The sequence below is a fragment of the Littorina saxatilis genome, linkage group LG16, assembly GCF_037325665.1.
Source record: "Littorina saxatilis isolate snail1 linkage group LG16, US_GU_Lsax_2.0, whole genome shotgun sequence".
In the NCBI taxonomy this organism is placed as follows: Eukaryota; Metazoa; Mollusca; class Gastropoda; order Littorinimorpha; family Littorinidae; genus Littorina; species Littorina saxatilis.
The window spans coordinates 31,897,311-31,907,370 of record NC_090260.1 but is presented as its reverse complement, the minus strand read 5'-3'; positions in this window follow the sequence as shown (position 1 = coordinate 31,907,370).

The following is a 10,060-nucleotide window of genomic DNA, read 5'->3' as shown; positions in this document are numbered from 1 at the left end:
TAATTAGAAATAGTGATGAACAGACACCGAAACAGCCAGACAGACAGTCAGTCAGACACATACGTTGTGTTACAAGCTGTCAATTTATTATTTAGATTTTAAAAGTTAGTTCTTGCACCAAAACGAAGCGTCCGATTTGTCTATTGGTAAATCCGGCTGGCCACACAAAAATAAATCTTTTGAAAAATGCTCACTCTTCACGGAGGGCACCTAGGACTTTCTCAAGCGGTGAGTGTTTAAACGAAATGATGTTTGTACTGTGTGTAAAAGCCTGACAGTGTCTAGGACCAGAAACTGAAGGTTTACATGAAGCTGATTGTTCCTTTAACACATTCTCATCATTGCGCCAAAAGTAGTTGCACCAAATAGGCAAATCTTGATCAGAGCATGCTTCGGCACTGATCCTTCAAATCTTGTTACTAAAGTTTAACTACACACATAAGAACAATACGATCAAACACTCCTTTTTATATTTAGTCAAGTTTTGACTAAATATTTTAACATCGAGGGGGAATCGAAACGAGGGTCGTGGTGTATGTGCGTGTGTGCGTGTGTGTGTGTGTGTAGAGCGATTCAGACTAAACTACTGGACCGATCTTTATGAAATTTGACATGAGAGTTCCTGGGTATGAAATCCCCGAACGTTTTTTTCATTTTTTTGATAAATGTCTTTGATGACGTCATATCCGGCTTTTCGTGAAAGTTGAGGCGGCACTGTCACGCCCTCATTTTTCAACCAAATTGGTTCAAATTTTGGTCAAGTAATCTTCGACGAAGCCCGGACTTCGGTATTGCATTTCAGCGTGGTGGCTTAAAAATTAATTAATGACTTTGGTCATTAAAAATCGGAAAATTGTAAAAAAAATTAAAAATTTATAAAACGATCCAAATTTACGTTTATCTTATTCTCCATCATTTGCTGATTCCAAAAACATATAAATATGTTATATTCGGATTAAAAACAAGCTCTGAAAATTAAATATATAAAAATTATTATGAAAATTAAATTGTCCAAATCAATTTTAAAAAACACTTTCATCTTATTCCTTGTCGGTTCCTGATTCCAAAAACATATAGATATGATATGTATGGATTGAAAACACGCTCAGAAAGTTAAAACAAAGAGAGGTACAGAAAAGCGTGCTATCCTTCTTAGCGCAACTACTACCCCGCTCTTCTTGTCAATTTCACTGCCTTTGCCATGAGCGGTGGCCTGACGATGCTACGAGTAAAATGGCATTGCGTTCAGTTTCATTCTGTGAGTTCGACAGCTACTTGACTAAATATTGTATTTTCGCCTTACGCGACTTGTATTTTTGTAATATCAACTTTTCATTGTGTGGTCTTTGTAATCCGATGTGTGTGTGTAAACTGTTCAGTGTGTGTGTGTGTGTGTGTGTGGGAGTGAGTGTGTGTGTGTGTGTGTGTGTGTGTGTGTGTGTGTGTGTGTGTGTGTGTGTGTGAAAACCGATCTGTCTGTCAAAGAACATGTTCCTGCGAACAATCACACGTGCAACAAGGCAACTGCTTTGGGTTCTGTTGGGTTAAACAATGTTTTATTAAATCAAACATGATACAACAATACAACGATAAACAATAGGGACACGAACTCAAGCGAACGCTTATATTACGCGCCCTACGTAGTAGGAAAATAACACAAATATGATGTCGGACAAGCATTGCTTATAAATTGTGGAACTATCTAGATGAACAGCATAGTTAAAGCAAATCAGAAAGAATAAGAAAAAGCTAGCAGGAGGAAGAGGGGGGAGGGTGGAGGTGGGAGGAAAGAACGGTAGGTACATATGAAAGATGAAGGTGATTAGCGCATACAAAAGAGAATATACATAGTTCATTACAAACCATAGTCCTGTGGCAAATAAGCAGTAGCTCGCTAAATATATATTTGAAAAATGCATATAAAATAAAGGCTGTTTGCATGAATATGAGTACTGAGTCAAATCAACAAAAATGACCAGATTCACGGATAAACGATTGGACACTTTCAAAAATAAGTTTGTTGGTGCAAAGAGAAAGGTTTTCGCTACCATTTAACAATATTTCAACATGTCTGTAATTTACAGGAAGTGCGTTTATTGTAGACAGGCGAGCATCTACGTACAAAGGACAATGTGTCAAATAATGGTCAGCTGTTTCGTTCAGGTATCCGCAAGCGCACTGTGGGTTTCCCTGTAAGTGGCGTTTACACAGGTCAGAATTCAAATTACTCATGTTTAGGCGCATTCTGCAGTGGTGAATCTCTTCCAGTCTTTTTCCACAGTAATAATAGGCAGGTACGTTATAATCAGGAGAAGATAAATAGCGTTTGAAATCGCTGATTAAGTTAGTTGTTTTGATGTTGTCTGGCAAGGTGTTCCACAGGACAGTAGTAGATAGTATACAAGATCGACGGTATAATTCAGTTTTGCACATGGGGACTCTTCTTTCTAATGGTCTTCTATGATGATAGGGGTTAACATGTTTCTTTCTTTCTTTCTTTATTTGGTGTTTAACGTCGTTTTCAACCACTAAGGTTATATCGCGACGGGGGAAGGGGGGAGATGGGATAGGGCCACTTGTCAATTGTTTCTTGTTTACAAAAGCACTAATCAAAAATGTGCTCCAGGGGCTTGCAACGTCGTACAATATATTACCTTACTGGGAGAATGCAAGTTCCAGTAAAAAGGACTTAACATTTCTTACATACTGCTTGACTAAAATCTTTACAAAAATGGACTATATTCTATACAAGAAACACTTAACAAGGGTAAAAGGAGAAACAAAATCCGTTAGTCGCCTCTTACGACATGCTGGGGAGCATCGGGTAAATTATTTATCGTCCCAACCAATATGGGACTCCCCCTAACCCTCGGGGAGTGGGGGTTAACATCAGAAGTTAAAGGTGGCAAGAGATGTGATAAGTAATGAGGACATTTGCCATATACCATCTTGTAATATAAAATCAGTTTGTGTCTGCTCCGTCTTTCTTTTAGGTTACAAAATCCGCTTTCTTTATACAGTTTTTTTGTGGCTTGTGCCGCGCACACCACCGATTATAGTCCGAATGGCTTCCAAATGTAATTTTTGCAGTGCAGTTGACCAGTACTCGGTGCAGTTGTCCCATAGGATGTCTGCGTAGTCAAAATGTGGAAGAACGAAAGATTTATACATAATTTCCAGACTTTTACGATTTAATCTATATTTGTAATATCAAGTTAAACAATTAATTAATAAGGTGACCGTTTTTACGATGCTTCTCACTTGGAAGTCCCACTTACAATTATTCTGCAAGATTCGGCCAAGAAGTTTATGTTGGTTCACGTTTTCCAAAACTGACAATATTATTAAAAATGATTGGTTCGGTTGGTATATTATCACGTTTCATGTCTAACAGTTCTGTTTTTGCTTCGTTAAATTTAACTTTCCACTGTTTTGCACAGGTATTAATTTTATTTAGGTCTGCGTTCAAAATCTGCGCTCGTCTAATTGGATCTTCTAAGGACATGGACATGCTCGTGTCATCAGCAAACAACTTTATAACAGATTCAGTATCATTTACAATGTCGTTGATATATATCAGGAATAACAAAGGGCCTAGAACAGAACCTTGTGGAACACCTGCCGGGATACATTTCAACGCAGACTTAGCACCCTTAATAACAACCGCCTGGTGGCGATTTTTTAAATAATCGTGAAACCATTTCAACAATTGTCCTCTGATTCCTACTAGTTCCAGTTTATATAATAACCCTTTGTGCAAGACTTTTTCAAATGCCTTTGACACATCACAAAAAAACAGCTTGAGTGGTAATTCCCATATCGTAATTTAAACAGAACTCGGCATAAGTAGAAGCCAGTTGACAAATGGTAGAGTCACCAGGAATAAATCCTGACTGTGCCGGTGTTAATATATCATTTCGCTGTAAAAAAGGCGTAAACATGGCTGTGGACACAGCGCTCCATTACCTTCCCAACACAACTTAATAATGAAATTGGTCGATAATTGTTACAACAATCTGCTGGGCAGGCTTTGTAAATAGGAGTGACATGAGCCGTCTTCCACAAATTAGGATATATACTTTCTCTAAGGCTTCTATTAAACAAATATGTCAGGGGTTCTGCTATGGCGTCAACAGCAGCAACTAGAAGTATGTTGTGAATAAGATCCGGACCAGTGGCTTTACCTTTATCAAGGCCTTTAATAACCTCTTTAACCTCGTCGACTGTAAGATAAATCTCATTAAGTTCGCTGTCGAAAAAATCAGCTTGAGGCAAATTGTCGTCTGGCGTTTTAAGAACGGAATTTTGTATGCAAAAAATTGTTCAGAACGTTAGCTTTTTCCTGGTTTGACTGGTTAATCTTCCCTTCAAAATTAATCGGAGGAATTTCATCAACACCAAGTCCTTTCTTGTCCATGAATGACTTTACCAACTGCCACCACTTTTTAGTACCAAAGGAACCTTGGTCGGAAATGCGTTCGTCTAACTCAATATAAAATTGCTGGACTCTGTCTCGCTTAGCTGCTGTAACACGATTACGCGTCTGACGATAACTCAGCCAATCTTCTAAAGAGTTACTCGTTTTTGCTCTCAGGTGAGTTTGATCGCTCTCGTCGATTAACTTTAAGATTTCTAGGGAAATCCAGAGTGCGTCTTTAGGGCGTACAATAACTTCTTTAACAGGCATGAACTGCTTTGCAACATTCATAAAAGTTCTACTAAAAACATCAATACTATCATTAAACATTTCATTCGTCACCATACCTGTTCAATCAACTTGTGAAAGAGCGTTACAAAACCCTTCTATATTCAATTTATCGTAATTGAAAATAGTTCGTTTAAAGGAGTTACTCACATTTACAGTACTTTTTAATATCGCCCGTGGTACGCTGTGATCGCTGCAAACTTATGGCAAAACATCTACAGATTTAATTATTTGTGGTGTCTGTGTAATTATAAGGTCTATGCAGGTACTGCTTGTTTCAGTTATACGTGTCGGAACATTGACAAGTTGACAGAGCTGATATGAATGCAACATATTGAAAAAATTGTGAGAGCCTGGAGAACTTATGAAATCAACGTTAAAATCAGCACAGATCACAAAATTCAACACTTGACTATTTACTTTTCTTAAACTTTCGTCTACTAATTCCCAATATTGAACATTTCCATTCGGTGGACGGTAAAATGAACCTATCAAAATACTTTCTTTGTTCAATTTGATCTCGACCCACACGGCTTCTAGGCCGACGACGTTAAACTCAGGACGGGGTTTATAATACAAATAATTTTTGTTTTACATAGATTGCTACTCCGCCATAAGGATGGTCTGGACAGTCAAGTCGAACAGGGGGACTGAAATTTGGAATCAATAATGAGGAGTTATCATCAGAATGCGCTAGCCATGTCTCCGAAAGTGTTAAGACATCGTGCCGTTGAACTTTGGGCTGCAATAAATTAATTTTATTCCTAAGGCTTCTGACATTAATGTGTACGACACTGATTCCATGCTCGTGTTCAGGACCTGGGTTCTTTTCTACATCACCTGATAAATACAACGTCCACTGTGCAAACGGGGTTACAGAAGGACTTGACTGCGGGTCATTAAAATTTGTTTTTGACAACTTGGTGTTGGTTGATAAAGCCGACCAGTTTTTAAAGCTGAAGGTAACACAACAAAAAACGAACAATGATAACGGAACACGGGCTGGTGATTTAAGGGAAGTTAAAATCACAAATGGTAACACAGAAGATTCACATAAGAAAGCAAGTTTGCGACAGAGAACTACTGCTTTTCCATAGAAACACCCAATTCTGGCCCTGTCCATGCTTAAATTAACTGACATATCCTATCAGGATCAGGAACAAGAAAATGGCCAGGGGGAGGGTGTATCTGCGGGCTGGTCTGGGACGAATTGCGCTACAAAAAGACAACAGAAAAAACAAGGGTAAAGTTTGTAAAGAGGGTTCAAAAACAAGATTAAGTAAAGAATGTATATACAGAGTTCCCAATGGGTAACGGTTTTCCATTAGAAAACAACAACAACAACAAACAAGAGGCGAAGCCTTCAAGGCTCACGTAAGAAATCGACAAACAGTAACACAAACTCAATCACTCCGTCACACATACACACACACACACACACACACACACACACACACACACACACACACACACACACACACACACACACAGTAAGCATAGGTGAAACTATGCAAGAAAGCGAGACCCTGGATCTGCCAAGAAGTCTCGGCCCGCTCACAATAACAATGACCGAGACTTTCAGTAATTCCTTTGCGTGACGTCTAACCCTCTTACGTCATAATGTGACGTCTTCAAATAGTTTCTATCACACACGTCGAACACTTTTGACCGAGACTGACGTAATCCATAGACTCGGAATTGTTAAAGTTTCTACCACAGACATACACACATACATACATACGCACGCACGCACGCACGCACGCACGCACAGACAGACAAAGTTTATCATCGCATAGGCTACACTTACGTGAGCCAAAAACACTTCTGTAGCTCTCAGCTCGTGGTTCAAAAATATACACATGCACATGCATGCAGACAAACACACACACACACACACACACACACACACACACACACACACATACACACACACACACATATGTATACAGTACTCCCCGGTTAACGTCACTACCGTTTAAGGTCACACCTCTGATAACATCAACCAGGGTGTTGGTCCCGACCTAAAGCCTTCTTTGTATGACTAAGAAAACCTCGCTTAGCGTGACCTCGGATACGGGAACACCTCTTTTTATGTGACCCCCGTTCTGGGCTCGTATTCTTGAAAAAGCTGCAAAATTGTGTCCTTTAAAGTCAAACTGTCGTTTAACTACCGCCCGGTATTTATTTTTACTGCCCAGTAATTATTTATTTTCCCCCGGTATTAATGTGTGTCTGGCGGAAGGTCGGCAGCTACCAGAATTGGTTATTTTTAGAATTGGAGATTCCTCATGCTTGCTCCTCTCTACAAACAATATTTGAACAAGATTTATTCTTGAAAAAGCTGCAACTCATATACTGGCCTGTAAAACTCAATAAGTCCGCCAACTGCTAAGTGTTATTTATGAAACACCGGTAAGTCCTTACCGGGTTGTCTCCGAGCTGTAAAGTTAGAGGACCCCTCCCCCTCCTGTAAAGTCGCTACCTGTCAGTAACTTCACCAACACTGTCCATTAAAACCGTCAAGTTCGAATAAATCTTGTTCAAATATTGTTCGTAGATTTATGTCCCTCATGGACACACATTGGTGTCATTTAAGCACCGATGCATTGCGGTCAAATACGAGCTTCTGCTCGCGAAAGATTTCAACCGATGCTCGATCATAACGGCGTGTTGCAAAAGCGTGCTTGCGTCTTGTTTAATGCATTACAGTGGCGAGCATTTGGTGTCTGATTCCGTAGCCGAACGGTTATCGAATTCGCCTGATGCGCAATTAAGTCGAGTACAAATCGCCATCAGGCCTTACTTTTTTTTTTTTTTTTTTTACTTTTTGTCATTAATTTTGTTTGTTTTTACATTTAGTCAAGTTTTGACTAAATGTTTTAACGTAGAGGGGGGAATCGAGACGAGGGTCGTGGTGTATGTGCGTGCGTGTGTGTGTCTGTGTGTGTGTGTGTGTGTGTGTAGAGCGATTCAGACTAAACTACTGGACCGATCTTTATGAAATTTGACATGAGAGTTTCTGGGTATGATATCCCCAGACGTTTTTTTCATTTTTTTTATTAATGTCTTTGATGACGTCATATCCGGCTTTTCGTGAAAGTTGAGGCGACACTGTCACGCCCTCATTTTTCAACCAAATTGGTTCAAATTTTGGTCAAGTAATCTTCGACGAAGCCCGGACTTTGGTATTGCATTTCAGCGTGGTGGCTTAAAAATTAATTAATGACTTTGGTCATTAAAAATCTGAAAATTGCAAAAAAAATATTTTTTTTATAAAACGATCCAAATTTACGTTCATCTTATTTTCCATCATTTGCTGATTCCAAAAACATATAAATATGTTATATTTGGATTAAAAACAAGCTCTGAAAATTAAATATATAAAAATTATTATCAAAATTAATTTGTCGAAATCAATTTAAAAACACTTTCGCCTTATTCCTTGTCGGTTCCTGATTCCAAAAACATATAGATATGATATGTTTGGATTAAAAACACGCTCAGAAAGTTAAAACGAAGAGAGGTACAGAAAAGCGTGCTATCATTCTCAGCGCAACTACTACCCCGCTCTTCTTGTCAATTTCACTGCCTTTGCCGTGAGCGGTGGACTGACGATGCTACGAGTATACGGTCTTGCTGCGTTGCATTGCGTTCAGTTTCATTCTGTGAGTTCGACAGCTACTTGACTAAATGTTGTATTTTCGCCTTACGCGACTTGTTGTTTATTTTCTTCGTGTGCAAAAGAGTACGTTGTAATATCAAAATTGATTTAAAAAATTAATTTTAGGCGAGAATGAGTTTTTTTAAAAATTGATGGTTAACATGATATTACCGTTAACTACCTTGTATACGCCCACCCACCCTATGTACCAGTTTTGCCCCAAAGTGGGGGGTGGGCGTTTACTAGGTACTATACCCTTGGCAGGAGCGGGTCCTTAGCTAGAACAAGAGCCGAAGCCATCAAGGCTCACGTAAGAAATCGACAAACAGTAACACAAACTCAATCACTCCGTCACACACACACACACACACACACACACACACACATACACTGAAGTGTAGCCTATGCGATCGTAACTTTGTCTGTCTGTGCGTGCGTGCGTGCGTGCGTCTGTGCGTGTGTATGTCTGTGGTAGAAACTCTAACATTTGAAGACGTCACATTACATTGACGTCACATTATGACGTAAGAGGGTTAGACGTCACGCGAAGGAAGTACTGACAGTCTCGGTCATTATTATTTTGAGCACGCCGAGACTAGTTGGCAGTCGTGTCCTTGTAAGTAGGCTACATCAAAGAAACTACAATGGGAAGAAGGATAACTTCCTCATTGGGCATGCTTAGAAATGAGAATGGCTAAATATGAGTTATTCCCCTTTGCTGCATGCTGACCAGACTGTCTCCTGCTTTGTTATGACTAGTACAGTCGATCTTTCTCATGTTGTGACTTGCTTTATTTTCACATTTTCGGTATTTAAAACAGCAAACACACACACACACACACACACACACACACACATACACTGAAGAAGTTTCCATTCTGATTCGGTTATTTTATTTGGTGCTATATGTTTGCTTCACATTGTTTCTTTTTTTTACATTGCTTGAGGTATCCCCATTCGCTAAACACATCCATAATGCATGCATGGCTCATTCGAAAGAGGGCAACTGAACAACTGATGCCCAATAGCAATAAATACTGAACAACTGAACAATAAATAGCAATAAAATGATGACAGTGCCAAGTTTTTAAGTACAAAGTGAAATCATGTGACTGGACAAAGGCACAATTACAAAATACAAATAAAAAAATCGTGGCCCATTTTAAATTAAGTTCTCAGCTCATGGGGAAGCATAAGATGACCCTAGAAACCGAAATTAGGAGACCTCCCGCCCCCAGGGCAGACTACAAAAAAAAGGGGGGGGGGGGGGTAATTTGTGAAAAAGTATAAAAGGAATCAAAAACTGTATACATGTATTTAGTTAATACCCCAAAAAGTTGTATAGTATATACAATGTCAGACCCTAAAGAAAGTTTGTTAGTCATTGCTTAGGCAAAACAAAGCAAAATAGTCTGTTTACGGTATCCCGACCAACCCTATTATTTTTTCCCCGCCAACCCTAGACCTTTTTTTTGGCATTTGGAGAAAAAGAAAAAGAAAAAAAATCAATTTTGTTCCTGTTTTTTTGCCAAATAATTTAAAAAGATGGTTATAAAAAAAAAATTAAGAAAAGCCGACCTACCGACCCTCTTTTTGTGTGCCTATGTTACTGTAAACAGACCAAAAGGTACATCAAAAACAACACACCAGGGATGCTACTCTCCCCTTAAAAATAGCCATGGGTCAAAGGTGTG